At 33.2% G+C, this 6,000-nt stretch overlaps 1 pseudogene; it reads right to left on the bottom strand.

Annotated features, from left to right (window-relative positions):
• Window positions 1-3,434: 3,434 nt before the first annotated feature.
• On the bottom strand, window positions 3,435-5,204 carry LOC115966401 (annotated as a pseudogene).
• Between the last annotated feature and the right edge of the window lie 796 nt (window positions 5,205-6,000).

Here is a 6,000-nt window from a genome sequence, read left to right on the forward strand (position 1 = left end):
AAAATTACCCACAAAAGTTGCTGACTCAACTAATTTGGAATTGATACTTTTTTTTTCTCCCTCCCTCTGATTAAGTAAATCTATGATTATATTCACTGTTAATGTATGAAGACATGGTACTAGTGAGTATAATAATTTTCTGTGAACGTTTGTGTTGCTTTTGTTTGTTGTGGTGTGACTGGTGTCCTGCTTTTTTTGGCACTTGGTAGATGGGGGTATAGTGGCGGGACAGTGGGGCACAGCTTTGCTATGTTTGGCAACAAACAATGTTCCAATTGTTGTGGGAAGCAATAAAAAGGGCCAATGCTGATTTTTAAATAATGGTCTAATAAGGAATGTGAATTTTTTGGGGAAATTTTTAACAGTGAATGTATGTGTAAACGTTTGATTGCTGTTATTAGATTTTGACCCAGCTAATTTGTTATGGCTTTTTAATTCATGATGATGGTGATGATGTTGTTACCTATTATAATTTATCATGGACTACGTCGAATACTATCTCTCTAGGAACAAACTCAGCTAGCCTTCTTCTCAAATCAGCTATGGAGTTTCAACAAATTTGAAATTTAATTTTTTTTTTTTTGGTGGGTATTTTTTGGTTTGATTTAAGTTTTAGATGCTATAACTTTGTTGGTCACTTGGAAATGGATGAAGGAATTTGGTTTTGCCGGAGATGATTCTTGATAGAAGTTTCTATGGTGGTGGTAATGTTTGTTGATAATTTTTATAAAACTCTCACCTTTTGATCTTGTTTTCTCTCTCTCTTTTTTTTTTTTTTTAAATGTTTTGAGAGGAGAGAGACATAAAAGAAAGCAAAAATACTTACTTAGCAAAAATACGTACTTAGTAGGGGTGGGTAAGAGAACCCTAATTAAGCTAACCTCAGGTGGGTAAAGTACCAAATTCCAAATCAAGGCAACTTAAAGTTTAACCAAATCACAGGTAGGTAAGTTGTAATTAGCCGTAATCAAAAAATAAATTTTTTTTTTTTTTTTTAGTGTGAAATAAAAAGGTGATTGATTGTGAATGGTGAAAAAAAAATTATAGATTTATGTGAAAATAATTGTCCACCATTCATTATCGATAACTATATCAAAGTTTTAGTAAAAATTGTTGCCAATGGTATGGCCAAAGAATTGTGTTATATATATTAGATTCCAGAGTTAAGTTCTCTAAAAAATGCTTATAAAAATAAAAATGTTAGTTAAAATGAGGGGTAATTTGAATGCTCCACATCTTGTCCGTTAAAGTACAAAACTCTTATCTCATCTCATCTATTCTAATACTAGGCAGTTCTATAGGAGTTGCAGGGAATTTAATTGACTTAGAAAAAAAAAAAAAATTATTGTGTTATATCTGTCATTATAACCGTGCATTTGAATTTATTTAGAGACGTTGGCGGCTCCACATACAAGCCAAGGTGGTCATAGGACCACCCTAACTTGCAAAAAATTGTATATATATATATATACTTACCAAAAAATTATTATACGTTAAAGTAACTTATTGTGACCACCCTAATAAAAATGTTGAACACTTTGACTTGAAAATTACGAAAAGTTGGGTTCAACAAAAATAAAAATAATGCTACATTTACAATAAATGTAATGTGGTAAGCTTGTTACTAATTCTAATTTGGGCCCAATAATGATATAATTTTTTTTACTCACTAATAATAGTTTTTTGCATATAATTTATTGTAAAAATATTGTGGACATAACATTACTCTAAAATTAATTTTGCTCCCCAAAAATAATTCTTAATCCCTTTTATAAAATTAAAAAGAAAAGGATTAAATAACAACAATAAATATTAGCCCAAATAACAGCAAACATAAACCAAATAAAAACAAGGCAAGACCAAACAACATCAAGTGATCAAATTATTCAAAAAAAAGCTTATTATAAAACAAAAAGATGAAAATCACTAAATATTCAAATTTGTAGCTCATTCAACCTATTCAATTAAAATAATTTATAATTTCATTTTTCCCCAAAAAATAGTACCAAGAAAAATATTGTAGTTGTGACTTCTCCTTGATGATTACAATAATTATATTCTTTTTGGCTTTGCAGTTCAACAATTTTGCTCTTCTTAGCGACTAGACTCCTAGTTGTAGCAGATATTCAAATTATCATTTTACTAAATTTTGTATAATTTAAATTTCTTAATGACCACCTAAAAAAATTCCTAGAGGCAGCCACTATTTAGAGACAACACTTTAAGAATTGTATCTAAAATTTTCTCATAATATTTATAAAATGACATTATCACAATTAGGAATATATACTTTGAAAAAGCTTAGATTGGGTTACACAAGCAAACCTTTATAGACTTATAGTTGAGTTTTAGGCATCATGCGAAAGTTCTAAGCGTTTCTTCTGCATTAAGCAAAGCTAAAGTCTCTTTTTGAGCTAAAACGCTATTTTGAGGAAAAATTGAAACTCACCCTGTGATGAAATGAAACAGCTTAAAGTCAAGGTCTTCAAAAGAGGTTTTGGATATGATATCATATGTTTGACACTATTAGAAAAGGGCTTTAAGAGCATGTTTAGCATTGTTGTAGGAAGTAAATTTTAACTATAATATTTCAGTAGCTAGTAGAGCTTTTGTGAAATAAAGCTTTAGCAATCAAGATGCTGATAAAGAATAAAGATTTTGAACTAATATCTTATGGATATCATTAGGTATTAGGAATCATTTAGCCAAACACTTCACGTCAGAGGGAACAACATTCTAAAGTCGCTAAAATAGAGGAAAAAAGAAAAAAAAAAAAAAAGGAATAGATGACCAGCGGCCTACATTAATAACAAAATAACAAAACACGTTGGCTGCTTGTTTGCCCATTGCCTGATATGGGTTACAAACTTACAATATATATGCCCTGTTTATTCCATTGTGAAAGATCTTCAGCCACTACTAATTAAGGTACCATGGATGAATGTCTCTCCCTGCCGTTACTGCAAGTGTATCTACAATCTGTTAGGATAATTACCTTGCAAAAGCCTTTGGAAACTGCTTGATACAATTCTCTAGTTGATAGTATGTTGTTGTGGAAATACGAAGAAAGCACACACATTACTCTCTTAGATGAAACATAAATTAAATTGTTAGCTTTTGTTAGTAAACCTTGAATCCACGAGGGATTCCTTGATCCACAAGGTGATAATTTTATAGAATCCTCCAAAGAAAGAAATAGATAAAGTCTAAATTTTATTAATCTAAAAACTAAATTGCTTTTGGAGGATACAATGTGTTCAAATAATAAAAAGAAAACCTAGAGTGGCTATGAAAACTCTCAAAATCCTATTTTGAATAAACAACATTAAAAGTACCTAAAACCAGGAAACAAATACCATAAACCTAAAATAACGAAAATTACATAAAAATACTAAAATTAATAAATTACAAAAATCAAATTATAGATTTTTCCTTACATCATAATAGGTTTACAGATCTTGTATTTCAAGCTTGGCTGATATGGCACCCTCTGAAAAGCTCCTTCCATCTTTAGCTTTATTTTTATTTTTTGCTTAAAAAGTGAAGGTGGTCAAAACATTAACTGGGTCCACCTTGAATTATCAAAGCACTAATTCTTGAATTAGTGCTCTTAGTAACACATATGAGGAGCCATTTTCCATCATAGCTACCCTACTTTTTTTGCTCATTTCCTTTACTTTTTCCCTAACCTCATTGTCATAGTCCATTAAACGGTTTATTCCTCTCTCTACCTCATTTGCCAACACCAAATCACTACCTTCCCTATAATCTAACCTAATCTCAATAGCTAATCCCAACTCCTTAACCATCTCAAAGGCATTGATTTGTTGCTCAGCATATATTGGCCACGTGGCAATTGGTATACCATGCCACAAACTCTCTAAAACTGAATTCCAACCACAATGTGATATAAATCCTCCTATTGCTTTGTGGGCTAGAATTGACACTTGTGAAACCCACCCACACACCAATCCAATCTTACTAGCTTGTTCGTTCCAAGAATCCATCTGGTAAAACTTTCTCGAGACTCATGTAATCATCCGGGAGGGCAAATTGGGCCTTAGGTGGCTCACGTAAAGCCCACACAAACCGAACCCCGGATTGTTCAAGTCCAAATGCAATCTCTCTCACTTGGGACCCACTAAGACCTCCCATGCTACCAAAGCACAAGAGTACCACCGTTGATGGAGGTTGATCATCAAGCCACCTCATGATTCTTTCATGCTGGGCCCGGTCTGGGTGCCATTGGGCCGGCCCAACAAGGTCAAGAACACGCCCAATGGGATAAATCGGTGGCACTTGACTCGCAGAGACCGAGTTAAGTGCATGAGGCTCAAGCTCAGAAAATGTATTTATAATTATACCCTTGGTCTCAACGTACCTGCGTGCATTTTTTTTTTTTGTAAAAAAAAGAAAGGAGTACCCATCTTTCTCCAACGCTCTAGAAGGCAGCACACTTGGAGGAACCGGATTGACAAAACTCGGAATGACCAACTCAGTGTCCAACTCAGCCAACCCAGTGGTGAGTTGGGTGTCTAGGATTGGAAGATGAAGCATGAAGCCAAGATACGTAGCAGAAGATGGGAAGTAAAGGTAGCAAGGGATGTCAAGCTCGTTGGCTACATCGATCATGGGAGTTGTAAACAAGTCTATGAAAAACCCAACGAGTCGTCGGTCAGAGTCCAAGTCTAACTCGGTTGCCATGAGGTTTGTGATTGCTTGCTTGACATGGGGTTTGTGTCTTTCAATGAATAATGACATGCGACCTATGGAAGATTGGAATTGATCAGGTGAGGGAGGGTCTACAGTAGGGAGGAGAACAAACTTGATATTTGTGGAGGAGGCAGACTTGGCAACACATGATTGGACATAGGTGTTGACAAGGGGTCTTTGGGGAATGGTGATGATGAGTAGAGTGATAGAGAATCGAGGGTCACAATTGATAAGGTGGTGTGCAAACTCAACAATTGGAACGAGGTGTCCGATTGCAGAGGTTGTGATGAACACCACCTCGAATTTGGTGATGGCTGTTTTGAGCTTTTTACTTGAAGATTATTTGGCTTTATCGATAATGGTTTTTGGGAGTATGGGGGTATAATAATATTGTGAACTATGACTATATAGAAATGGAATAGGAAGTCATATTTTTTTTCCTTTGATGAAGACAACCTCGAATTTTCTACAGGGGCAGCGCTATTGACCATCCTCTGAACCCCTGACTTCAAATAATAATAATAGTAATTAATATATAATTTTTTTTTGTTAGTTTAATATTTTAATTTTTAAATTTTTTTTTTCACACCTTGACTTAAATCTTACGCACCTTTATTACAAGTATTTTCGACTATAAGAGTAAAGAGTAGTGTTTGTGAATTGTAAGTGTAATTCTTTTTTATAAGTTTATTGTATATTGTATGTGTGTGAGTGTGTCTAATATTGATTGTGTACATTACTTTTTGTTATAATACTATTTGTGCAAATTATGATGTGTGTGGATGTTTGTGTATATAATATAAATATAATGTAACTTTATATAATTTAATAATTAGGAAATAAATAGTTTTTTTTTTTTTACATGTGTGTACATTGTTATTGTATTATAATAACTTTTTGTTATAAAGTTAGTAAAATTCAAGAAAAAGTTTGTAAACTTAGTGATTGTTCAAGCATTTAATTGGTTAGGTAAACACGTATAAGTGTGATTGTGTGCGTCAATAATTAATACGGAATGAGTTAGTCATTTAGTCTAAAATTTTTTATAAAAACAAAGTCAAATAGATAATAACAACCGTATAAAGATAATAACAACCGCCACTTATTGTAATGCAGCTGCTTGGACTCTTATCAACTTAGTGCTTGTTTATTTGGCTTATCTATAATTACTTTTGTCTTTGCCCATCTGTTTTTCCTTCTCGAGAATAACTTTTGGAAGTTATAATGTGATGTAGTGCCATGAGTCCGTGACTATATGACCCATGCAGGATGAAGACAATTGTAGAC

Source organism: Quercus lobata, chromosome 11, assembly GCF_001633185.2.
Source record: "Quercus lobata isolate SW786 chromosome 11, ValleyOak3.0 Primary Assembly, whole genome shotgun sequence".
NCBI classification, from domain to species: Eukaryota; Viridiplantae; Streptophyta; class Magnoliopsida; order Fagales; family Fagaceae; genus Quercus; species Quercus lobata.